The sequence below is a fragment of the Panthera tigris genome, chromosome D4 (assembly GCF_018350195.1).
Source record: "Panthera tigris isolate Pti1 chromosome D4, P.tigris_Pti1_mat1.1, whole genome shotgun sequence".
NCBI classification, from domain to species: Eukaryota; Metazoa; Chordata; class Mammalia; order Carnivora; family Felidae; genus Panthera; species Panthera tigris.
In genome coordinates this window covers 73,186,272-73,212,073 of record NC_056672.1, presented here as the reverse complement: position 1 = coordinate 73,212,073, position 25,802 = coordinate 73,186,272, and the positions used below count along the sequence as shown (strand labels likewise).

General features: G+C 46.9%; 1 long non-coding RNA gene across 1 annotated transcript in view; it reads right to left on the bottom strand.

Annotated features, from left to right (window-relative positions):
* Positions 1-6,455, bottom strand: part of LOC122233245 — a 50,810-nt gene extending 44,355 nt beyond the window's left edge. The window contains exon 1 of the long non-coding RNA XR_006210771.1: positions 6,310-6,455. This is a non-coding gene — a long non-coding RNA (uncharacterized LOC122233245). The remainder of the gene's footprint in view (positions 1-6,309) is intronic.
* Positions 6,456-25,802: the final 19,347 nt, after the last annotated feature.

The following is a 25,802-nucleotide window of genomic DNA, read 5'->3' as shown; positions in this document are numbered from 1 at the left end:
CAGTTGAGCGTCCAACTATGGCTCAGATCATGATCGAGCCCCACATCGGGCTCTGTGCTGACAGCTCGGAGCCTGGAGCCTGCTTCAGATTCTGTGTCTCCCTCTCTCTCTCTGTCCCTCCCCTGCTCGCACTCTGTCTCTCTCTGTCTCTCAAAAATAAAAAAATAAACGTAAAAAAAAAGTTTTTAAAAAAAGAAAAAGAAATAAATAAAAACTTAAAAAATTTTTTAACCTTTGAGTAGCCCAGGATCCAAGTCTTCCAACTCCCATGGTTTTGTCCCACTCTGCCAGTTAGGATGGCAAGACATTCCAGATACGGAGCCTCCACTGTTGTTGGAGGCCGTTCTGTTTGTTATTCTTCTCCCATTAAATTAAAGAGACTATAAAAGTTTTCTAATAACCAAATCCTTCAAAATGAACTGTTTGAAGGCTCTGAAGTCTCACCCTGGGGCAAGACATTTACTAGACTAAAATAAATCTCTGCAAAGCCTTTACAGGAGCCTTAAAACCCGATTCTGCAACAAAATGCTTGTTTTTATTATAAATTGAGTTTTTATTATCAGCACGAATGCAAACAGTGCTGCTGACATGGTAAACATAAAGCATCTGAGCAGTCATAAATATTCACACACCTTTGGCAGAAGCGATTGTTACCTGAAGCAACAGTTCTGGCCAAATTCCGATGGGCACTCTCGGGGAGAGGGAGAGGCAGTGCCCGTTCCCCCACAGGAAAGGACACAGGGGGACAAAGATCGCGGTGGCTCCCCATCCACCCCCCACTGACTGGGTGACTGCTCTGTGGGAAACATGAAAGGCCCGGACAGAGGGGTGCACGGGAGCAGGGCAGGATGAGAAGACACGCAGCCCGACACCACAGCTGGATCCACCCCACTTCTGTTTTGTTTGGGTTGAGATAAAATTCGCCATTTTAAAGTGTATTGTTCAATAACATTTAGTACATTCATCATGGTGTGCAACCATTACCACTGTGTACTTCCAAAATATTTTCACCACTCAGAGGGAAACCGTGTAGCCATGAAACAGTCACCCCCAATCGCCTCAACTCCCCTTTCCTCGCCCTTGGCATCCACTAGTCTGCTTCCTGTCTCTACAGACGTGCCTGTGCTCAACATTTCACACTCATGAAATCATACAATATGTGACCTTTTGTGTCTGGCTTCATTCACTTAGCATCATGTCTTCAAGGTTCATCCATGTCATAGCAGGTGCCAGTACATCACTCCCTCCGTGGCTGAGTAATAGTCCATCGTGTGGCTCTACCACATTTTATTTATCCATTCACCAGCTGATAGACATCTGGGCTGTTTCCACCTTGTGTCTATTGTGCACAGTGCCGCTGGAAGCAAACACACGTACGCATTTTTGTTTTACTATCATTTTCCAACTCTGTTGGATAGATTCCTTGGAGGGGACTTGCTGAGTCATGTGGAGTTCTGTGTTCAACTTGCTGAGGAACTGCTCAACTATTTTTCACAGAGGCTGCACCATCTTACATTTCCACTGATTCTGAGCAAGGGCTCTGATTTCTCTACATGACCACCAACACTTGTCATGTTCCATCATCATTATTATTCTCGTTCGGTCAAGTGTAAAGTCGTCTGTCCTTGTGGTTTTGCATTTCCTTAATAACTAATGATGTTGAGCATTTTTCACCTACTTGTTGGCCATCTGTAGATCTTCTATGGAGAAATGTCTCTTCATGTCCTTTGCCCATTTTTTAATTGGGTCTCTTTGTGGTTAGACTTTTTAGAGTTCCTGATATATTCTAGATAAAATGTCCTCATCAGATATATGATTTGTAAATATTTTCTCCCAATCCACTTGTTTTTTCACCTTCTTGATAGTGTCCTCTGATGCACAAAAGCTTTTAATTTTGACAAAGGTCCAACTTACCTATTTTCTCCTTTTGTTGTTTCTGCTTTTGACGTCATAGTTAAGATTCATTACCAAATCCAAGGTCATGGAGATTTACATCTATGTTTTTCTTGTATGAGTTATAGTTTTAGCTTTTACATTTAGGTCTTTGGCCCATTTTAAGTTAATTTTTGTATATGGTATGAAAATGGATCTAACTTGATTCTTGTACATTTTGCAAATAATTGTCCCAGCATCTTTTTTTGAAAAGACTCCTCTTTCCCTCTTTGCATGGTCTTGGCATCCTTGTCAAAATCAACTGACCACAGTTGTATTCATTTATTTCTGGACTCTCACTTCTATTCCATTGGTTTATATATACATCCTTTTGCTGGCAACACACTGTTTAGATTTATGAAGCTTTGAATAAGTTTCGAAACTGGGAAATGAGAGTTCTATGATTTTGTTCTTTGGCAAAATTGTTTCGGCTATTCAGGATCCCTTGGAATTTTGTATGAATTTGAGGATCAGCTTTTCCATTTTTGCAAAAAGGGCCATTGGGAATTTGATAGGGATTGCACTGAATCAATAAATCATTTTAAGAAATACTGACACAGGGGCGCCTGAGTGGCTCAGACAGTTAATCGTCCGACTCTTGATTTCAGCTCAGGTAATGATCTCACAGTTCATGGGTTTGAGTCCCATGTAGGGCTCTGTACTAGCAGCACGGAGCCTGCTTGGACACCTCTCTCTCCCTCTCTCTGCTCCTCCCTGACTTGCGCATGCAAGAGTGCTCTCTCTCTCTCTCAAAATAAACTAAAAAAATACTTAAAAAAAAGAAATATTGACACCTTAACACTATTAAATCTTCCAATCCATGAACAAGGGGTGTCTTTCCATTTTTTTCATTTTATTTTTCCCCAATGTAATAGCTTCTTTTATTTTTTTTAATTTTATTTTTTATTTTTTAAAATTTACATCCCAATTAGCATATAGTGCAACAATGATTTCAGGAGTAGATTGCTTAGTGCCCCTTACCCATTTAGCCCATCCCGCCTCCCACAACCCCTCCAGAAACCCTCAGTTTGTTCTCCATATTTATGAGTCTCTTCTGTTTTGTCCCCCTCCCTGTTTTTATATTATTTTTGTTTCCCTTCCCTTATGTTCATCTGTGTTGTCTCTTAAAGTCCTCATATGAGTAAGGTCATATGATTTTTGTCCTTCTCTGACTAATTTCACTTAGCATAATACCCTCCAGTTCCATCCACATAGTTGCAAATGGCAAGATTTCATTCTTTCTGATTGCCGAGTAATACTCCATTGTATAGATATACCACATCTTCTTTGTCCATCCAACCATCAGGGGACATTTGGGCTCTTTCCATACTTTGGCTATAGTTGATAGTGCTTCTATAAACATGGGGGTGCAGGTGTCCCTTCAAAACAGCACACCGGTATCCCTTGGATAAATACCTAGTAGTGCAATTGCTGGGTCGTATGGCAGTTTTATTTTTAGTTTTTTGAGGAACCTCCATACTGTTTTCCAGAGTGGCTGCACCAGCTTGCATTCCCAGGGGTGTCTTTCCATTTATTCCTATCTTTTAAATTTTCTTTCAGCAATGTTTTATAGTTTCCAATGTACAAGTTTTGCACCCCTTTGGTTAAATTCACTTCTAAATATTTTATTCCTTTTGATGATATTTTAAGTGGATTTTTTTTCTTAATTTTCTTTTTGGGTTATTCACTGCTGGCATATAGAAATACAACTGATTTTGGCATGTTAATCTTCTATCCAGTAATGCTGTCGAATGCATTTCTTCGCACTAGTAATTTTTTGTTGATTTTTAAAAATTTCTCTCTAAGATCATGTCATCTGTGAACAGAAATACTTGTCCTTCTTCCTTTCCTATCTGGATGCCTCTTAATTCATTTAAGAAATTGCCCCGATGGCCCCAGCCAGACCTGTTGAATATTAAGTAGCAAGCGTGGGTATTCTCATCCTGCTCCTGATGGGAGGGGAAAAGCTTTCTGTCCTTCCCCATTATGTGTGAGGTCAGTTGTGGGTTCTTCACAACTGCCCTTTGACATGTTGAGGAAGTTCCCTTCTTTCCCAGGCTATTGCGTGTTTTTATCATGAACACCCTAGTTCTTGTTCATTCGTTCCATAACACCTCCTACCTGCTGAGATAGCCTGTGTTTTGTGCTGGGAAGTGACAGCCTGGCACCTCTTCTTTCCCAGCTCACACTGACGTGGGGGAGATGGGCTTGTAGACATAATTATAATACAAAATGGAAGGTACCTGAACAACAGAAGAATGGAAAGGCATCTACCCCTGTCTGAGTGAGAGCAGGGGTGTCTTGGTTTGGGTCCCTTGAAGGCAGAGCCTAAAGCTAGGACTTGGGAGCAGGGAACTTATTTGGGTGATCATCCCAGGACACAGGAGCGAAGGCATCAGACAAGGAACGAGGGAAAGCCATTGAGGGTGTGGAATTGGCGTGGGTACATGTGGGGGTAACCAGGGCTCAATTCAAGGGGACTCTCCAAGAAACTTCAGAAAATGGCTCAGAATTGTCCTTCCAAAGGATGGGAGAGTGAGGCCAAAAAGTCAGAGGGCCCCAGCAGGCCCTCGAAGTGGAAGCCTGGCCGTGGCGTAATGTCCTTGGGGAATACCCACCCGGGTCACAGCTGCAGGGGCGATGGTGGGGGAGAGGGTGGGGGCGAGGTGGCAGGAAGACTAATGGCTTCTCCTGTAGGGAGTCGGGAAAGCTTCTGTTTCCAGAAGGAAAGCTATGATGGCATCCAGAAAACGGACAGAAATTAGCGGGATGGAGCAGGCAGGGGAGATCACGCAGGGCTTCGGACATTTTGTTCTGAGAGCAGTGGGGGAGCCACCGATGAGGGATTTTTATCCTGGAAGTGATCGGCTTGAAGCTTTAGACAGATGTCTCTGGTCGAGGCACAGAGAAAGGACAGCAGGGAGGCAAAAGTGAAGCAGAGGTTGCAGTTCGGAGGCTGCTGTAGAGGTCCAAGCCAGAGCTAACGGGTCCTTACGATGACGGAGGCAGAAGAAATCAAGCCAGATTTGATCGCTGTTCAGAGGAGCGGCTCCACAGGAGGGGCTGATGGACTACACGTAGGGAGCGAGGGACAGGAAGTCACGCATATCACCCAGTGTTTTTGGCTTTGGCAGTAGGGTTTCCAGGGGCGTCATCAGTTGAGGACAGGGAATCCAGAGAAGAAAAACATGACAAGGTCAGTTCTGGACAAGCTGAAGTGGAGGAAGCCGGGGAGCATCCAAGAGGAGGGAGGTCCCCACAGGACAGCTCCAGCCTTATTTTGCCACCCCTTAGAGCCAAGCTGGTGGGCTTTCCTCCTTGTAAATGGCTTGACCTCAGCAAGGATGCAAGAAATATTTGTGGATTGAATAAACGAGCTACCGACAGCTGGCCTTGTTTGCTTTGTTTGTGCCCTTTTTTTCTTTCTTTCTTTTTCTTTCTTTCTTTCTTTCACTTACCTGTTACCTTGCCCATTCCTTCAAAAGCCACCACCTTCGTGGCCAGTCTGCAGACCGCGGGGCAGGAACCAGGAAGAGCCCTGGGGGGTGGGTGCGTGTGACGCCCATGCAGCTGCTTCATCAGGAGACAATCGTCAGGATCCAGAACTGATTTATTCACTCCCTTGGCCTAGCCGCAACAATGATGGAAGGCCTCCAGAGCCAGGCCCACGCTGCAAGGAAACCTCTGTGGAAAAGGCCAGACACGCTCACTTGATCGGGGAGCACAGAGCCCTCTGGCCGGGAGACTTTCCTGTCTGCCCGCCCAAGCGTAAGACTCAGTGATGGCGGTCACAAAGCCAACAGGCCCTGCCAAGGCGGCTGGAACAGACCATGCAACTGCTTGTGATGTGGGTCAGCGTGTCAGTCGCAGAAGCAGGGAGGGAGCCAAGAAGGAAGAACAAGGCATCCCCGCTCTCAGGGCTCAGGAGCAAGTCATGATGGGGGAGGAGGTGGGGGGGGGGGGGTGCAGGAATGGCAGCTCAGATGCCCCGCTAGCTTCTCAGGCCTCCTGGGCGGGTTGGCTCACTTTCCCCATGGCGCCCAGTGCACTTTGGACTTAAGTCCCACATCCCGGGTTTTGCTCCTGCAGAACTAGCACCGAGATGCTTCCCCTGTGGGTTCTCTCTGCCCACCCACAACCGACTCCACACACACAGTCTGAGTCGAACAGATGCTCATCCTTAGCTGTCGCTTGCTTTGTTTCAGGGCCACTTCCTCCGGGAAGCCCTCCCTGCCTCTCCCCACCTACCCTCCTGTGGGCACCTGTAATCATTGATCTGAGGCAGCCAACAGTGTTTAGAGACCGAAAAGCCAGATTCTGGGTTTACACTTTGGTTCCACCACTTAATAGCAGCGAGAGGCAGAGCAAATTACTTACCCTCTCTGTGCTCGGTTTTCCCGTCTATTAACCGGGGTTCACAGCAGTTTCTGCCCCACGGAGCTGCTGGGGGAGTAAGCAGCCAATGCCTGTGAGGTGTTAGCACAGCGCCTGGCAAACGGAAGGCTTAGTCCACATTTCCTGGACTTTTCTCTGATGCGTGTGCGTCCTTGTGCGCACGCGCGGGTGTCCGCGCGTGCGTGTGTGAGCGTGCGCGCATGCGTGTGTGGGCATGCGCGCGTGCGTGCGTGGGCGTGCGCGCGTGTGCGCGCGCGTGTGCATGCGCGTGTGTGGGCGTGCGCGCGCGCGCAAATTTCTGTTTCCGAGAAGAGCAGGTTCCCTGAGGAGACGCAAATGCTCTGCTTCCCATGCAGCTTATAAATAAAATAATCCTTTGTGTTGCCTTTTATGAAGGTCAAATGCCAACAATCAGATAAGACGCCCAGAGGGGCTCATTACCCACCTGGCCTGAGAGAGAGCTGGGCTTGCAGACCGCTCGGCCCCCCTACCATGTGCCCCATATACCCAAGCCAGGGAAACTCGGGACCCGCTTACCAGCTCATCTCTGAGGGTGTTCTTAACCCTCTGTGCCACTTTAGTCAAATTAATCAGCATGTGGACTTAAGCTCCCAAAGGGCAGGGACTGGAAGAAAGCTGGCCCTTGTTAGGAACTTACCACGTGCCGGGGGCCATCCTAAGCATCTTATGTACATGCTCTCTGATGCTCACAGGGGTCTCTTGAAATGGTATTATTCCCTCCACTTGAGAGATGAGCAATCTGAGGCTCTGGAGGTTAAACAACCAGCCTAAGATCATGGCGCCAGGGTGGGCGGGATGGGGTCCCCAAACCAAAGCTGTGAAAACCACCGGGGCAGTGCTGGGCGCGCAGTAGGTGTGTGCGGTGGCCTCCAGCAATTCTCTTCGACCCGCCTATTGCCCCATCCTAATAGTTGTGCAGCTCTTAAAAGCAAGTTATTTGAAAAACTCTTTAGAAGGTGCTCCTTTGGAAGCCATCTTGGGCCTGCAGGGGAATTCCTATAGGATACCAACTGCCCGGAGGGAGGACTCACTGCAGAGATCTTACATGTGGACCCAATGGGACAAAGCCACTGCCGTACTGTGGACCCCAGCCAGGTAGTCTGCGGAGAGAGATCGGATTTTCCCCACCAGGGACAGAGGAAAGGCAAAAAGTATTGACATGAGGCTATAGGGTCTGTCCCCTCATTTCCAATCCCCTTTTGGCTTCCTCTTTCTTAGAAGCTGTATATGTCCCTTAGCCCTTCACCCTGCAGCTGAGAGTGTATAAACCCCACACATGACAATCTCTGTTATAGGGAAACTCGTGGGGCTGAGTGCTGGAGACCTTGGGCTCATTGAGAGCCTGAAAGGCTTGGATTTGAATCTACCTGCCAGCCCTGTGAGCTTTAACAAGTTATCCCACTGGTCTGGGCCTTAGTTTCGTCATCTGTAAAATGGGGATAATGGATCCCACTTTACAAGGTTCTGTGAGGGATAAAATGAGATACTGTCCACAGAGTGGACTGTGCTGCACCACTCAACCTCCTCCTTCTGGTTGGGGACACTTCTGTCCCCGGGCACAGGGAGAATTGGTGGAGGATGGTTCTCAACATAGACTCTCTGGGAACATGTCCCTCCCTAGGGACAGCCCATAGCCAGTGATGGGACTCTGCACAGGGATGAAGGCCCAGCATCCTTGCCTTGACTCAACTGGAACAAGAGTCATCTCAGCTTCAGACCATCCAGGGGTTTGGGCTGAGGCCACTGCTGCAACTGCATGGCAGCTCAGCTTTTCTCTCTGCTTTGTGCTATTTTCCTCATTCCCCAACGCTTTGTCTCCAAGAGCACTCCCCTATAAACCATCTGCATCAGCCTCTTCCACTCAGAATCTGTTCTCCAGTGGGATGGTTAATCTCACGTGTCAACTTGGCCATGGCACCCAGATGGTTGGTCAAACACTAGCCTGAACATTGTTGTGATAGCATTTTTTTTCAGGTCTTCATTTCTTTTTTTTTTTTTTAATTAATTAATTTTTAATCTAATAATTTATTTTTTTTTTATAATTTACATCCAAGTTAGTTAGCACATGGTGCAACGATTTCAGGAGTAGATTCCTTAAGCCCCTTACCCATTCCTTAAGCCCCTCCCACACCCCCTCCAGTAACCCTCTGTTTGTTCTTTATATTTAAGAGTCTCTTATGTTTTGTCCCCCTCCCTGTTTTTATATAATTTTTGCTTCCTTTCCCTTGTGTTCATCTGTTCTGTGTCTTAAAGTCCTAATATGAGTGAAGTCATATGATATTTGTCTTTCTCTGACTAATTTCGCTTAGGATAATACCCTCCAGTTCCATCCACATAGTTGCAAATGGCAAGATTTCATTCTTTTTGATTGCCAAGTAATACTTCATCATATGTGATGGTATATGTGTGTGTGTGTGTGTGTGTGTGTGTATACACACATATATGTGTGTGTGTGTGTGTGGTATATACGTATATACCACATCTTCTTTATCCATTCATCCATCGATGGACAGTTGGGCTCTTTCCATACTTTGGCTATTGGTGATAATGCTGCTATAAACATTGGGGTCTAAGTGTCCCTTAGGAACAGCACACCTGTATCCCTTGAATAAATGCCTAGTAGTGCAATTGCTGGGTCATAGGGTAGTTCTATTTTTAGTTTTTTGAGGAACCTCCATACTGTTTTCCAGAGAGGCTGCACCAGCTTGCATTCCCACCAGTAGTGCAAAAGAGATCCTCTTTCTCCACATCCTTGCCAACATCTGTTGTTGCCTGAGTTGTTAATGTTAGCCATTCTGACAGGTATCTCGTGGTTTTGATTTGTAGTTGCTTAATGATGAGTGATGTTGAGCATTTTTTCATGTGTCGGTTGGCCATCTGGATGTCTTCTTTGGAGAAGTGTCTATTCATGACTTTTGCCCATTTCTTCACTGGATTATTTATTTTGGGGGTGTTGAGTTTGATAAGTTCTCTATAGATTTTGGATACTAACCCTTTATCTGATATGTTGTTTGCAAATATCTTCTCCCATTCCATTGGTTACCTTTTAGTTTTGCTGATTGTTTCCTTTGCTGTGCAGAAGCTTTTTATTTTGATGAGGTCCCAATAGTTCATTTTTGCTTTTGTTTCCCTTGCCTCTGGAGACGTGTTGAGTAAGAAGGTGCTGCGGCCGAGGTCAAAGAGGTTTTTGCCTGCTTTCTCCTCTAGGATTTTGATGGCTTCCTGTCTTACATTGAGGTCTTTCATCCATTTTGAGTTTCTTCTTGTGTATGGTGTAAGAAAGTGGTCCAGGTTCATTCTTCTGCATATCGCTGTCTAGTTTTCCCAGCACCACTTGCTGAAGAGACTGTCTTTATTCCATTGGATGTTCTTTCCTGCTTTGTCAAAGATTAGTTGGCCATACGTTTGTGGGTCCATTTCTGGGCTCTCTATTCTGTTCCATTGATCTGAGTGTCTGTTTCTGTGCCAGTACCATACTGTCTTGGTGATTACAGCTTTGTAATACAGCTTGAAGCCGGGATTGTGAAGCCTCCTGCTTTGGTTTTCTTTTTCAAGATTGCTTTGGCTATTCGGGCTCTTTTCTGGTTCCATACAAATTTAGGATTGTTTGCTCTAGCTCTGTGAAGAATGCTCCTGTTACTTTGATAGATGTTGCGTTAAATATGTAGATTGCTTTGGGTAGTATTAACATTTAACAATATTTGTTCTTCCTAACCAGAAGCATGGAATATTTTTTCTATTTTTTTGTGTCTTCAATTTCTTTCATAAGCTTTCAATAGTTTTCAGTGTATACATTTTTCACTTCTTTGGTTAGATTTATTCCTAGGTATTTCATGGTTTTTGGTGCAATTGTAAATGGGATAGATTCCTTGATTTCTCTTTCTGTTGCTTCATTATTGGTGTATAGGAATGCAACTGATTTCTGTGCGTTGATTTTATATCCTGTGACTTTGCTGAATTCATGGATCAGTTCTAGCAGTTTTTTGGTGGAATCCTTAGAGTCGGTAATGGTATTTTTTAGATGAGATTAACATTTTTAAAAAATGCTTATTTATTTATTTTGAGAGAGAGAGTGCGAGCAGGGGGAGGGGCAAAGAGAGGGAGAGAGAGAATCCCAAGCAGGCTCTGCTCTGTGAGTGTAGAGCCTGACGTGGGGCCTGATCTCATGAACCATGGGATCATGACCTGAGCCGAAATCAAGAGTTGGGACACTTAACCGACTGAACCACTTGGGCATCTCTAGATTATTAACATTTAAATTAGTAGACTTTGAGTAAAGCAAATTACCCTCCATAATGTGGGTGGGCCTCATAAAATCAGTTGAAGGCCTTAAGAAAAAACAGACTGAGATTCCAAGAAGACAGAATTCTGCCTCCAGGCTGTCTTCAGACTCAAGCTTCAGTATTAACTCTTCCTTGCAGCTTTAACCTGTGACATGCTCTGTAGATTTTGGACACGCCAGCCTCCATAACCTCATGAGCCAATTCCTTAAAATAAATCTATCTATATCTATATCTGTATCTATATCTATACCTATGTCTATGTCTATGTCTATATCTATATCATCTATACCTATATCATCTATATCTATATCTATATCTATCACACACACACACACACACACAACTTATTGGTTCTGTTTCCCCGGAGAACCCTGACTAAAACACCTTAAGACTTACAAAGTGCCTCTGGGAAGGGTTCCCCAGATGGTTATTTATGTTAATTCACCAAAGAGTTGAGGGGGTCTCTGTACCTCCATGAGACTCTGTCTTCTCCTCTGCAAGTGGGGCCCCCTCTTCACAGTCTCTATTAGCTCCCACACCCTGTGGATCCATGCAGGTGCTCCTGATGAAGCTGAAATGGAAGGCTAGAGTAAGTTCCAAGGTCCTTAACTTGGGGCGCCTAGAATGAGATGAACTCTGGGGGAGGATTTTATATCTGAAGACTCTAACCATGTTTTCCCTTTGATTTCCTTTCTGGTACTATATTTTGACATTAGTCTTTGTTAAATAAAAATGGTTGATGACAGCTTAATTTTTTTTTCTCCAGCAAGGACAGTGCGGTGGGCAGCAGTCAACACACTTAGGTAACATCTGATCACCATTGGGTTTTGATGTCTACAATAGTTTCCCATAAATAGATGTTTAAAAAAAGACATATCCTAAGACTTACTCTGCAGTTACGATTATGAACATCTGTTAATGTTTATAGTAGACCCTGATTAAGTTAGAGAATGTCAGGGCAAAGAATGTACAAGAAAACACCCATACCCTTCAGTTTTGCTCTCATCCACAAATGTGTCGGGATTCTCAGAGCACAGCACTCCTTGTACGGGGCGTTCGTGATCATGAAAGCATGAAACCCTCACACCAAAGGTGCCCAATTATATCAGCAGTCCTCAACACAGGGTCTTTTCAGGAGGAGAAGGCTTACTTTTGAAGGCTGGAACGTCACCAGATCTTAGGGGTGCCTGGACACACGAACCTCGCCTGGGAGCACACTCCAACGTCTTACACCTCCCCAAGCAAAAAAGAGGCCAGGCATGAACTAAGAGCCCCTGGGGGAGTCAGCGCCCCAGAAATGGCTGAGCTGGCTTGTGGCTTGGAAGAAAATTGCAGCCTGTGTCAAATGATGTCATTTCGCCCAGCAACTCTGATGCATTCTAATAATATTTTGAGGCTAATCTTGACGCGCTTAATCAGCTTCTGGCAGAAGTTTCCCTTTCTATTTATTTATTTGATTAATTTTTATTTTGTCAAGAGAAAAGGAAAGCTGGCTCTCAGAACAATTTGACCCGAAAGCTGGTTTATTCCGCCTGGGCTTTCCTGTGGCTGATGTGTGTCCTGTGACCGAGGTATGTCTTTGGAGTCCCGTGGTAATTTATGTATTGCAGAAATGAGCCATTTTCATTAAGATGCTTCTATTGTATGACCATGAATCTGCGCGGCATTTTTTTGTCTGTGTTAATCTCTTTTATCTGAGTGGTTACGCCCCTTTCTCATTTTGTTTGTGTGTCCGGTCTTCCTTTGATTAGATTTGCCAGAAGTTTGTATACTTGATTAATCTTTTTAAAGAGAGAGCTCTCGGTTTTGTTTATCAATTCCAATGCCTTTTTTTGTTCTCTTATTCAACTTTAATCTTTATTATTCCATTATTCTTACTATTTTCCTTTGGGTTGTTTTGGTTCTTTTTCTAGCATGTAAAGTTGGCTGCTTTTCTCTTTTTTGATAATAGCATTGTTCAAAGTTGTGAATTTCCCTATAAATACCACTGTGCCTGCATCCTGCAAAATCATCTGTTTATTATGTTGATTGGCCTAGATATGGTTTTTTTTAGGCACATGAAATATTTTAGAGGAAAAAATCATGATAAGCAACAAAACAATCAAACGAAAAGGAAAAACTCAAAATCACCAGAAATCTCATTTCCTGGGGAAATATATTGGTATCTCAGGACACAATTTCCATATTTTTTCCCTTTGTAAATTTCTACATGTAGATTTTTAAATCTTTACAAAATGGCGTCACACTTAACAGCATTTTGTAATATGCTTTATTTATCTAGGTAATAAAATTAGAACAACTTTCTTTGTTGTTATACTAGATTCACACTATCAATTTTAAGAGCAGTCAAGGATTTATCCCATTGTGTGGATATTCTATAAGTTACGTTGCCAATGATCTATTATTAGACAGCTTGTTTTCACGTATTTTGTCATAAAACACACACGCTGCCCTGTATATTTTTGTGGCTGCATAGTTGCAGACCTCCATGATTATTTCCATTGCATAAAGGTGTAGTAACAGCCTCACTGGCTGAAGGCAAGCATGGCTTAAACTTTTTGACACTTCATCTTTCATTTTTCCCCAGACCAGCTGTCTGTTTCATTTTGGACTATTGGTGGGGGAAGAAATGGTTATTTTAATCTGAATTTATTTTATTATTAGCAAAGGTAAGTATTTTTATTCATTTACTGGCCACTTGTCTTTTTTGGACTGCCTTTTTATATCCCTGGCCCTTTCTTCTTTTTAAAAAAAATTTAAAAAATTTTATTTGTTTTGAGGTGGGGAAGGGCACAGAGAGAGAGAGAGAGAGAGAGAATCCCAAGCAGGCTCTGTGCTGTCAGCACAGAGCCCGATGGGGGACTTGATCGAGTGAACTGTGAGATCATGATTTGAGCTGAAATGCAGAGTCAGGTGCTTAACTGACTGAGCCACCCAGATGCCACTTTTTTATTCTTATTAATCTGCAAAGGCGTTTTGCTCTTGGTCGTATATTGCAAATATTTTGGCCACTGTATTGTTACACGTTCAAATTCATTTAGGTATTCCTGCCCTATGGAATTTTAGAAGTTCTGTTCAGTTAAATATATCAACCTTTTGGGGTGCCTGGATGGCTCAGTTGGTTAAGCAGCCGACCCTTGATTTCAGCTCAGGTCATGATCTCAAAGTTCGTGGGCTTGAGCTCTGCATTGAGTTCGTCACTTGGGATTCTCTCTCCCTCTCTCTCTGTCCCCCACCCTGCTTGTGCTCTCTCTCTCTCTAAATAAATAAATAAATAAATAAACGTAAAGATATATATCAACCTTTTTCCTTTCATGATTTTCATCTTTGCACCTGTTTAGAAAGATCTTACACAGTGAAGATCACATATTATTCATCTGTTATGATTTATGCGTTTACATTCAAATGCTATAAGCATGTGGGATTTTTTTTAGTGTGCGATATAAGCCGATTTCATTTCTTCCCAGTAGCCTGTTGGTCCCAGTCCTGCCCCATCCTTTCCTGGTGGAAATGTTATCATATAAAAAATCTACACAGATACGCACAAAATCACACCCTTCCATCTGTTCCTGGCTCTTGATTTCTGCAACATTGTCCCCTTGTTCACAGAACCAGGTGCAGTTCACTGTAGTGACAGAAAGGGTGGCTCTGGACTCATTCTGCTGACATTTGAGCCTGTCCCCCTTACACACTCACTCTAAACTTTGCCTTCCTCAAGGGTGATGGTGAGGATTAAGTAGGAGGATGCATACAGAGTTCCTGGCTTGGCACCTGGCACATTCCAGGATTCAGTAATGTAGACATTATTGCCTTTGATGCAAACATACCAGTGGAGCCCAGATGTCAGCCTAGTATCCCCTTGCCCCTCAAGGTAAACTTGGCTTCATTCCGCAAAGGGGGTGGGAGAAGGGAGCTGCACATAACCAGAGCCGGCTCAAGATTCCAGCACATTCCAGGACGTCCCTGCGGCCTCTGCTGATCCTCACCACCCACCCCAGTTGTGAAAGTCTGTCCCTGTTTAAAGTTCCACCCCCCGCCCCATTAGATTTCCCCCCCACGGGACAGATGACCACAGTAGACTTTCCGAAGTGCAGGAAGTGGAGGGTGGGGGAGGGACAGGGGAGCACTCATAAAGCTGGGCATATAAAGTGGAGCCGGGGCCTCCCCACTGGGACTCCGGTCAGGCTCCCACTGTGGGTGGCCCCGCGCCTTCCTCCGCTGCCCTCTCTGCGCACCCTCCCCTCTCACGCTCTCCCCCCTCCCCTACTCCTTTCCCAACCCCCAGAATGAAAATCACAGATGCCTCTCAAGTCTCCAACAGAGCAGCACCCCCATCTCCCGCACCCCGGCTCCTGCCCAGTCCACACCCACGGGCTCTCTTCCTCCTCAGGTGGACTTCACACGGCATGTTCCCAAACAAGACAGTGCCTTCCCTGAGAGGGATTTGGTGCCAGCTGCTAAGATGTAGCAGTCTTCCCCTTGTTATATTACCACTGCTGCTGCTAATAATTAGGAGAGTATCCAGTTACCCAAGCTCACTGTAAGCCAGACACAGGCTCTGCCTTACATCTTTTACATTTCACAATTTTACAAGGCAACCATGGGGCAGGAATGTTATGGGAGAATGTGATTGGGGCTCAGGGAGCCCACCTGACCCGATGGGGCCACAGGGAAGTATCTGTGGGGGCTTTGCGAATAGAGGTGACTGACTCCAAAACCTGGGCTCTTACCCTGCACACCTGCCTTTTCAAGGCTCTTGATAAGTTATTTCTAACTTGTCCATCTGGAAGTTTCTACCAGCCCGCTGGTTTCGGGCAGGGGAATGGCAGGATCCAAGGTGTGCGATAGAAAGATCCTCTTGGCTACAGTCAAGAGGGTAGATGGATCACCTTGCCCGCCATCATGCCTGGCCCAGGACTCTGTACGTGGCGTGGATTCAGGTAGCATACTTCAAACAGCATTATCTTCTGCCCAGAGTTTCCATCTCTATAAAATGGTGATTTGGGCCACTGCTTTCATACCCCTACATCTCATCAGTGACATAAAAGCTAAATGCACATTGTGAGTAACAGCCATAGGAGAAAGTTAGGCAGGTAATATTATATCCACTTTGTAACTGGAGGGGCAGTGAGGTACAGAGAGTTAAGTGACCAGGCAAGTCCACACAGCAGGTCTCTGGCAGAGCAGGGATTAAAATCCAACTCTCTAGGGGCACCTGGGTGGCTCAGTAGGTTAAGCATCCGATTCTGGATTTCGGCTCACTGTTGTGAGATTGCATGGGGTTCACACTGGGCGGGGAAACTGCTTAAGATTCTCTCCCTCTCCCACCGGCCCTCCTCCATTCATGCGTGTGCCCGTGTTTTCTTTCTCTCTCTCAATCAATAAAATTGAAAATAATTTAAAAATAAAATAAAACCCAGACCACTCAACACTGGGACTGACGACACCCCTTCTGATCCACACTCCTTCCAGCCACTTGTTTTCACGTGCCCTCAGGGACCCCCAGACTCTGCTAAGGACACCTTCCAGGTCTTCTCTCTGCCAGGAGTGCTGATCTTGCCCCTTCGGTTGCTGAGTCTGGTCACGTCTCTGTCCTTGGAGTCTGAATTGCCCAGGCTCTTCCAACACTTCTCACGGTCAGGATCCGGGCTGGTCTCTAGATCCTCAAGACCACTTTGTGAGGGGAAAATTAACATGCCTTGCATTGGGGCTGCCCTACCCAACAGCCAAGCCTCTCCTCTCCACGACCCCTACTGGGGAATCGACCTGAGTGCTCCTTTGTGCAGAGTCACCTCTGATTGGTCTAGGGAGTCACTTGGCCCAAAGAGGGCCTGCTCATTTATTGGCCACCTGTGACACGGTGGACCTTGCTGCTCCCTGCACACATCAATGCAAGCCTGCATTCTCCCGTTTTTCCTGTTGACATTCTACCTGCCCCTCAGAACCCATTACAGCTACCCCTCTTCCAGGAGGTCCTCCCCAATCTCCCTACAGACAGTTCTGTCTCCCTCTTCACCCCACAGCTCCCTCCCCTACCCTGGGTGGTGGGTCATCTCTTTCTTTGGCCCCCTTGAAACAACAGGACAGGACCTGGGCCGTATTCGCGTCTGAGAGCCCAGCACCTGGAGCTTGGCAGTTTACACGGTATTGTCTTTCTATCTGCAACACTGCCCAAGAACGAGCAGGGCAGAGACACCATCCCACTTCACAAAGGAGGGAAGTGAGCCTGCAGGAAGGGTGGTGCCAGCCGGGCCCAGGCCACACCGGCCTTGTTAAAGAGTTCTGTTTCCTGGACGCATCTTGGCAATGCAGATTTCATGCAAACACCGGGCAGTGAGTGACTCCAAATAAATATTTACAGGTTTGTCAAGTGTTGCAATGAGCACAGCTCCCTGGTTCCCTGCATAAAGAGGCCTCATGAACGCCAATGAAGTCACACCTCCCGCACCCAGAGTCCCTGCCTGTGGCACCAGAGCGGCCCCTCCTGGGTTGAGTTCCCGCTGAATATATCAACTTGCAGCAGGCCAGGCACCAACAGTTCCTGTTCCTAGGCAGGGGCCAGCTGGACCACCCCCCCCCTCCGCCATGTGACCGCTAAGCCAGCTGGGGAAGAGGGGTGAGGGACGCTCCCAGGTCTTGGAGTGAGCTTGTGGCAAGGCCTTTCTCCCTCGCTGGGGAGACCTGGAATTGGAGTTCTGGGAAAGTTGCAACCGTACCCCTCCCATAGTCTTTTGCTCTCTCTGTGAATTAGCCAGGATTGTGGGTCACACAGTAACAATCCCTAAAGCCCTGTCCCTTAACACTACAAAAGTTTATTTCTGGCTCATGAAAATCCACTGTGGTCCCAGTGAAGGGACACTACTTCGATCTCATGGCTCCCAGTCAGTGTGAGGTCCCCTCCCTGGTCACTGCGGCAGAGGAGAGAGACCAGGGAATTTCACCGGAATTACACTGCTGTGGCCCGAAACTTCCAGGTGGCACTTGCACCCATGTCACATAAGCCAGAAATAGTTACATGGCCCTGACAACTGCCAGAGGGCTGGGGACTTTCCTGTGTGCCAAGGGGAAGAGGCATCTGGACATTAGTAATGTCCATTATACTCTTTCCAGGGACCCAAACATTGTGTTTCTTTCCACTTCCCCTCCATTCTTCTCCTTCTTCTTTTTTTTTATTTTGAGAGAGAGAGCTCACGCATGTGCGTGCACGTGGGAAGGGAAAGAAAGACAGAGAGAGTGAATCTCAAGCAGGCTCCATGCTCAGTGCAGAGCCCAACGACCCTGGGACCATGACCTGAGCCAAAATCAAGAGTTGGATGCTTAACTGACTGAGCCACCCAGGCACCCCTTCCCCTCCATTCTTAAAGATACTCATTTGGGAACATGTCTCAGTCAGCACCTGCTATGCTAATGCTGCGTAACAAACCATTCCAAAACTCAGGGGTTTATGACAATAAGCATTTACTTTTCTTGTTCACAAATCTGTAGAATGACTGGTACGGCTGTGCTCCAGGTTTCAGGCTGGCCTGGCTTGGCTGCAGGCATTGAGTTGGGTTTAATCTGTTCCGTGGACCAGCAGCTGTTCTGGGTGTGTTCTTACCTTGGTGGATCAGAGGAGCACAAGAGGCCAAACCAGACCAGCACGTTTAAGACCTCTGCACACATCACATCTGCTAAGAGCCCATTGGCCAAGCCAAGTCATATGGCCAGACCCAAAGTCAGGGATGAGGAGGTGCCCACCATTAAACCATGGCCAGCAGAAGGATGTGTAATTCTCTTAAGGGGAAAAGCAATGAATTGGGAACAATGACCCAATCAGCGTGAGAGCTCTTTTGGGAAAAGTATACGGCTTAGACTCCCACAGATAGTGGTTCGAATCCCAGCTCTACCCTGACCAAGCCTCTCTACCCCTCTGGGCCTCAGTAGCCACTTCTGTAGAATGGGGTGAACGCTTTCTGTCAGAATTCCCATGTGTCTCAATAATCACAAATAACAGTTGAGTTCCTACCACATGTCAAGCACCAGGGGAAATGCTCTGTATGCATCATTAGCTCTGGACCCTTTCAAGGCACCCTTCTCCTCATCACTCACACATTTGTGTGGATTCGTGTGTGCAGTGGATCTCAACTGGAGAATAGATTCGGGACCTGGGAGCCCAAGGATCTACCAGAACAGAGGGAAGGTTGCTGAAAGGAAAGTAAGTAAAGATCTGAAGGTCAAAGTCACTAACTTCATAGATCCTGTGAATGCTGCCCTATGGGGTTTGGAAGGGCTAAGGGCTCAAAGGTGTAGCATTGCCATAGGGGTTTCTTCTCACTCTCACTCTCACTCTCACTCACTCTCCTTCCTTCAACAAATATTGATTGAATGCCAGCCCTTCACTAGGCTCTAAGGATGGGGAAACTGAGGCATAGAACCATTTCCCTGTTCTTACTAAATTTACAGTGTGTATTATATTATCAGGGCTCTCCGGAGAAACAGAACCAGTAGGAGATCTAAATATGGAGAGACAGAGAGAGAAATTTATTATAAGGAATTGGTTCAAGTGATTATATGGAAACTGAGAAGTCCCAAGATGTATAGTCAACAGGCTGGAGACCCAGAAGAGCCAACGGTATAAGGGCCATTGCCAAGCCAGTAGGCTCAAGACTTAAGAAAAATCAGTGTTTTAGTTTGAGACCAAAAGCAGAGGGAAAAAAAAATCCCATGCCTCAACTCAATCAGTCAGGTAGGAGGAGCTCTCTTTTATTCAAGGGGGCTTAGCCTTCTTGTTCTATTCATTCCTTCGACTGATTGGATGAGGCCCACCCACATTAGGGAGAGCAATCTGCTCTATTCAGTCTACCAATTCAGAGGTTATACTCATCCAGAAACACCCTCAAAGATACAGCAGAATAATGTTTGACCAAATATCTGGGCTCCCTGTGTGTCAGTCCAGCTGACACATAAAATGAACCCCACCACATAGCCTAACAAGGAAGAGAGAAACTGAAGGAGTAAATATCGGTGGAATGAGAATCAGAGAGCAGAAGAATCAGGTTCTGTGAGGACTCACAGTGAGGGTGGCTGGTGTGAGAATACTCAAAAGATGGAAGGAGAACAGAGACACTCAGTGGGGTTTCCAGCACCCATGAGCAGGTGAAGGGGGCATTTTTGGAGCTGGAGAACTTTCAGCCCATGAATTATGCAGTGATGATCGCGGCCATTATGCTCTCCAGGATGCTTGGAGGGGAAGCCGGTGATATCAAGATTGTCCACTGAAATCAAAATTCTTACAGGGAGGGAAAATTTACTTACTGTGGCCCATCTGTGAGAGGGTTACCAAGATTCAACGGCAATAAGTTGCCTCGAGGAAGGGTCCTGAGAGTAAGGTTTTGCTTGTCCTTGGCTTTATTATTTTTTTCGATTGCCAGCTTTTTTTAAAAAATTTTAATGTTTATTTATTTTTGACAGAGACAGAGCATGAGCAGGGGAGGGGCAGAGAGAAAGGGAGACACAGAATCGGAAGCAGGCTCCAGGCTCTGAGCTGTCAGCACAGAGCCTGACGTGGGGCTCGAACTCACAGACCACGAGGTCATGACCTGAGCCGAAGTCAGACGCTCAACAGACTGAGCCACCCAGGCTCCCCAAGATTGCCAGCTTCTTTTAATCATTTAAAAAAAATTAATTCATTTCATCCTCACAACAATTCTCCAAAGGAGGGATTATAATTTCTATTCCTTTTATTTTTTTATAGATAAGACACTGAAGGGTTCAATAATCTGCCCAAGTTCCCATAGCCTGGCAGCCGGGCCTCAAAAACACCAGACCAGTGCCTCTCCTGGTTCTGTCTACCCAGAGTTTCAGTGTGTGTTTCTAAACAGTCGGATGACCTGTATCCTCCAGAGGATCCACTCTGGGGGGGGGACCTTCTGAACCAGATTGGGTGAATGGTGAATTTGTGACCATCCACGTTCATCCAGCCGTCCATTTCCTGATGTGATCAGCCCAGTCTGAACACATAAACATGTGAGGGAGGTACCTGCTTTCAAGGACTCCCCAGATTCCTGACATTCCACACCTCCACGTTCCTTCCTTTGCTCAAAGGACTCTGCTGAGAAAAGTCCACTGTAATTGGAGAGTGTGCACCTGCCTCAGTGGCTTCGGCAAGATGGCCCCGAATCACAGGCTCAGCCACGGCTCCGTTTTGCGTTTGAGCACTTACTACAGTTTTTCTGGAACAAGAATGGGCCTGAGGTCATCTTGGGTAAGGGTAGACCAATATTTGCCGTTGATTTTGAAAAAGGGAGGGTATCCAATTGGCCTATCCCAGCCGTGCCTGGCAGAGGTTATGAGAAGGTGACTTTTGCATTAAAAGCCCAGCTTATGTTTTATGTATTTCTTTTTTTTTTTTTTTTAATTTTTTTTTCAACGTTATTTATTTATTTTTGGGACAGAGAGAGACAGAGCATGAACAGGGGAGGGGCAGAGAGAGAGGGAGACACAGAATCGGAAACAGGCTCCAGGCTCCGAGCCATCAGCCCAGAGCCTGACGCGGGGCTCGAACTCACAGACCGCGAGATCGTGACCTGGCTGAAGCCGGACGCTTAACCGACTGCGCCACCCAGGCGCCCCTGTTTTATGTATTTCTAAAGAGCCACAATGTGAACCTAATTCCTCATCCTTTTAAGAAAAGAACCCCAGAGTTAGTATTTAAAATGTCACATGCAGTCGGCAGCCTCCGGGTCATGGAGGGCTGGACAATTTATGCCGGGCAGTAATAAAATTGACGTGAATGACTTCAAGACCCTGAGAGTTGCCTAAGAGGTCGGGAATAGAAAATCTGAAACTAAACCACGAATAAATCTTAGGAAAGCTGAAAGCAGAGCTTTAAAGAAAGGAAGCTGGTAAATAGGCTGAATTTAAACTTTGAATCCACGTTATGAGGGTCAGTGAAAGGCAGTGCCCCTTAGGCCCGCAGTGAATTGTGGAGGGTCGGTGTGTGCGTGAAGCAGACCCCTCACCAAGGTCACCTCACCTGCAGCACTGTCCTTATTGGCCAACAAGACAGCTGGGATATCGGGGCACAGAGCTGGCGAGCGGCAAAGCTGGCATTTGAGCTCCGAGTGATGCGTATCAGGACTTGGAGCCGTGCTGAGCACTCAGGAAGCGATATCCATGACGACGGCGACGATTACTGTTAATTATTACTTCAAAGCCTAGAGCCATAAGCTTTAGGACCTCATGAGTCTCAATGTGTGATGCCTTCAAAAAGACTTCCAAAAGCGACCTCTGTTATTCTGGAAACTCAAATGGTTGTGTTGCCAGAAGTGGATCATGGTAGAAGACGTACCCATCACTGACTAATCCCGCCCCCCCCGCCCCCCACCGTGGCTGCCCCAAACCACCACGCGTAGTCCCAGCTTTTTATTACCCCTCTTGTCTCGGGACTGCTTCTTTATCAACATGTGTGCACACCCTCCCGGATCGGTAGTCAGAGCCACCGCCTGGGGAGCCCCCGGGCCTTGGAGGGCTGCGGGTTGGGGACTCCTACAACCCTGAGCCCGGGGAAGGCGCCCCGTGCAGTGATGGATTTTGCGCGGTTTATCATCTCTCCCCATAGTCCAACCTAACTGGTACCATCCTTCAAATTAATTCCCTCTGAGATTGAACAATTTGGCCATGAAGTTCGAGGGCTTCTGTAAAAGGACGCCAAGATCTCGCACACACCAGGGCGCGGAGGGCGGGGCCACTCTGTTTTGTTGTGTTCTGTTTTGTGTAAGCATCCACACCTCCAGAGCAACTCTTTTCTTTCTTTCTTTCTTTCTTTCTTTCTTTCTTTCTTTCTTTCTTTCTTTCTTTCTTTCTTTTTCTTTTTTTGCTACACAAATGATCCACTTCAGCCCCGCAAGGCCCACCCCTCCCCACCGTAGCCTTTCATTGCTAGCAGAATCCTGGTGTCCCCTGGGCTGCACGTGCAAGCCACCTAGGCAGCGTTTTCAAACTCCTGAGGCCTAAGCAGAGTTCCGGACCAATTAAATCAGCGCTCTGGGGGCGGGGCCCAGGCATCTGGGGTTCTGAAGCTCTGCAGGGGACCCCAATGCACGACCAGTGGGAGACACCCCATTCTAAACCAGCCCTAATGCTTCTGGTCCCCACCACGATTTCTAATTTCACCTGCTCCCACCCTAACGTACACACACCCCACAATTATTTTTCTTTTAAATGAAAATGTTACCTCTGTTTGTTCATTTCGGAGGAGGTTAATAGTCAACAGTGAAAAAGTACAAGAGTACGGGAAAAAGGCGTCCTCCCACCAGCTCCCCTCCCCAGAGGGAAAGGTCCCCGTCCTCTGCTCTCTGAGGGCACCATGACTGAGGGAACTAACTGGCAGAGTCTTTGGGTCACAGAGGCCTGGGTTTGAGTCCTGCTTCTGCCATTGACTTCCTAGATGGCCTTGGATTGGTCATTTCCGCTCTCCCATCCTGTTTCCTGTCCGTAAATGGGAGGCAATAACGCCTGCCTCTTGGAGACGGTCAGGAGCGGTAAGGAGGCGTTTGGGTTCTCTGTTGCAGCTTAGCAAATGATCCCAGTACTTAAGAGGCCTCTGAAACAAGCACCTTCTTTGCTCATGACTCTGTGGGTCAGGAATTCAGGCCTGGGGGTCAAGATGTCCTCTGGGGTCATTCTCCTGGCTGGTAGCTGGGCTGGACTAGAAGGTCCAAGAAGGTCCAAGACAGCTCCCCTGACATGACTGTCTCATCAGGGCCCTCCTCCATGGCCCTTCCCCTTGTGACTAGCTAGGGCTTCCCCACAGCGTGGTCTCTGGTGGGCGGATATAGATGGCCCTCAAGGAGAGCGTAAAACAGGAACGCGGAGGTGCTCCCAATTTCCTAAAGCCTAGTATCAAAGCTCATACGGTCAACCCAGATTCAAGGGGAGGAGAAACACACACCGATTCTTGACGAAAAAGTGGTATCGTCACCCTGCAACAGAGCACGTGGGATGGGATATTGTGGCAGGATCTTTGGACACACGATCCACGGTGAGAGGGGTGAATGCAGAGGGCCCAGCACATAGCAGGTGCCCACCAAATGTTTGTTACACTTTTTCTTAGCACACAGTTCTTCTGCCTTTAACTATCGCTCATCGTTTAGATATGGCCTTTTCCACTCCATCCCCAGTGCCTGGCTAAGAGCCTGGCACAGAATAGTGAATGTTTCTATGAAATCTCAGAGGTGGCATAAGACCAGCATGTATCCAGTCCTGTAGGGACTCATGGGGTAGATTCCTAAAATGCCAAGTCATGAGATTCCCCTTCCCTGACTTCACCCCGCCCTTTTGCCCGCCGGTCCCTCTGGTCTGCTACATCCTCGACCTGACACGTCCTCCTTGTCTCTTGTCATCGCAATGTCTTCCCATCCAGATGTTCCACGTTTGCCGCCAGGAAACAACTTACATGTCACCTTGTGCCCAAAGACTCCCCAGACTCCTGCGCAGGAAGACAAAGCACACCTATGTCTGAGCACCGGCCGAGGCGTGGGCTCTTTGCCAGGCACTGAGCAAGAGCGAGATTGAGAGGGGATTTGGTGACCAGGCCAAGCAGGGTCTTAAATGCCCCATAAAGAACTGGAGTGTCATTCTCCAGGAAAAAGGGAACCATTGCGGGCATTTTTAGAAGAGGAGAGACACAACTAGACACACAGGAATGTGTGTGGCACCAGATGAACAGAGGGCAAAAAGATGTGGTACATTGTGCACCATGTTGGCATTCCGAGTTCTGAAACCTGGACAGTCAGAGCAAGGCTGTCCCCTGCAAAGCCCCCTCCCCGCAGAGAGGGAGACTGAGGCTTATGAGGGGAAGGGGTCTGCCCACGGCGGGGACCACGGGCCTTTGGCCGTGCAACTGGATTCCAGAGGCTGTGTCTGCAAGGCGTGTGTCTGACATGGAGAAACGTCTTAGCAGCATAGGGGGTAATGATTGATAGGTCTGATGAATGCATGCCCATTATTATTGAAATTTATACACGGTCTACCAATCGAAGACTCTCTCCCGTGCGTGCATCTCATTTGTCTTCACAGCTGTTGTTTTTCAGCTGAGAACCTGGGAGTCTGGCCCCTGGATTGACAAAACTGAAATCCGGGGGTATCTTCCAGAAAGCAAATTCTGGACATAAAGCCCCCATTCAGAAACTGCCCTCTGCCACTAATTCACGTGTGACCCGGGCAAGGTGGCTGCTGAACGTGAGCCATATTCTAGGAAGATGAATCAGGTCATGTACAAGATATCCCAGCCCAGACCCTCACATAGCCACATGACTCGTTCATTAACAGAGATTTTGAACACCTACTAGTTGCCAGGTGTCACAGTAGGTGCTAAGGATACAGGAAGATCACCATAGACAAGGATTCTGCTCTCCTGTGCCTTCTGGTCATGTGGAGCAGATAAACTGTAAAGGAAACAAATCAGCAAAGCAAAATAAAAATAAATACAGCATGTGGTAAGAGCCATGAAGGGACCAGCTGGGCACTATGAGAGGCATGCACGGCGAAAAGCGATTTGATTTGTGGGTGTCATTTCAGGAATGATTTTGAGCCCTAAGACATGTTGGGCCCTGGGCTAAGCCTTAAGGCTTAGAGCTGGTCCAAGATCACAAAGGGAGAAGTAACATAAGGAACCAGACATAGGCATTAACCAGTCTGTACGCTCACCCGGGCTTTATCCCCACAAATTCATGTTATCTGCACAAGGTTCTAATTCCACTACATTCTAGGGCCTGAGACACGTTGCTTAGCCCTTCTGAGCCTCAGTTTCCTCAGCTGTACAACGACCAACGACGGTAATAATAGGACCCCCTGGAAGGGTCGTTGTGGGGATTAGAAGATTGAGTTCCCAGAAAGTGCTTACGACAGCGTCTGCTGCTTGGTCATAGCTATTGTTACTCCCCACACCCTTGGATGGGGCTGTCACTGGCCTTGGGGTCTTTTGTGCAGAGCTGGCCGAGGGGAAGGGGTGCCAGGTGGGGAACTGTCTTAGTCTGGGGTCCCCCAGAAGCACATCCTGAGGCAAGGATTTGCACGCAGGTAGCTTATTGGGGAGGTGAGGGGGATACCGGTAGGAAAGGGGGAAGTGAACAAGGAAGGCAGCCAGGGAAGGCGTGACACATGCCTGTGTGCACTGGGGATAACTGGGGC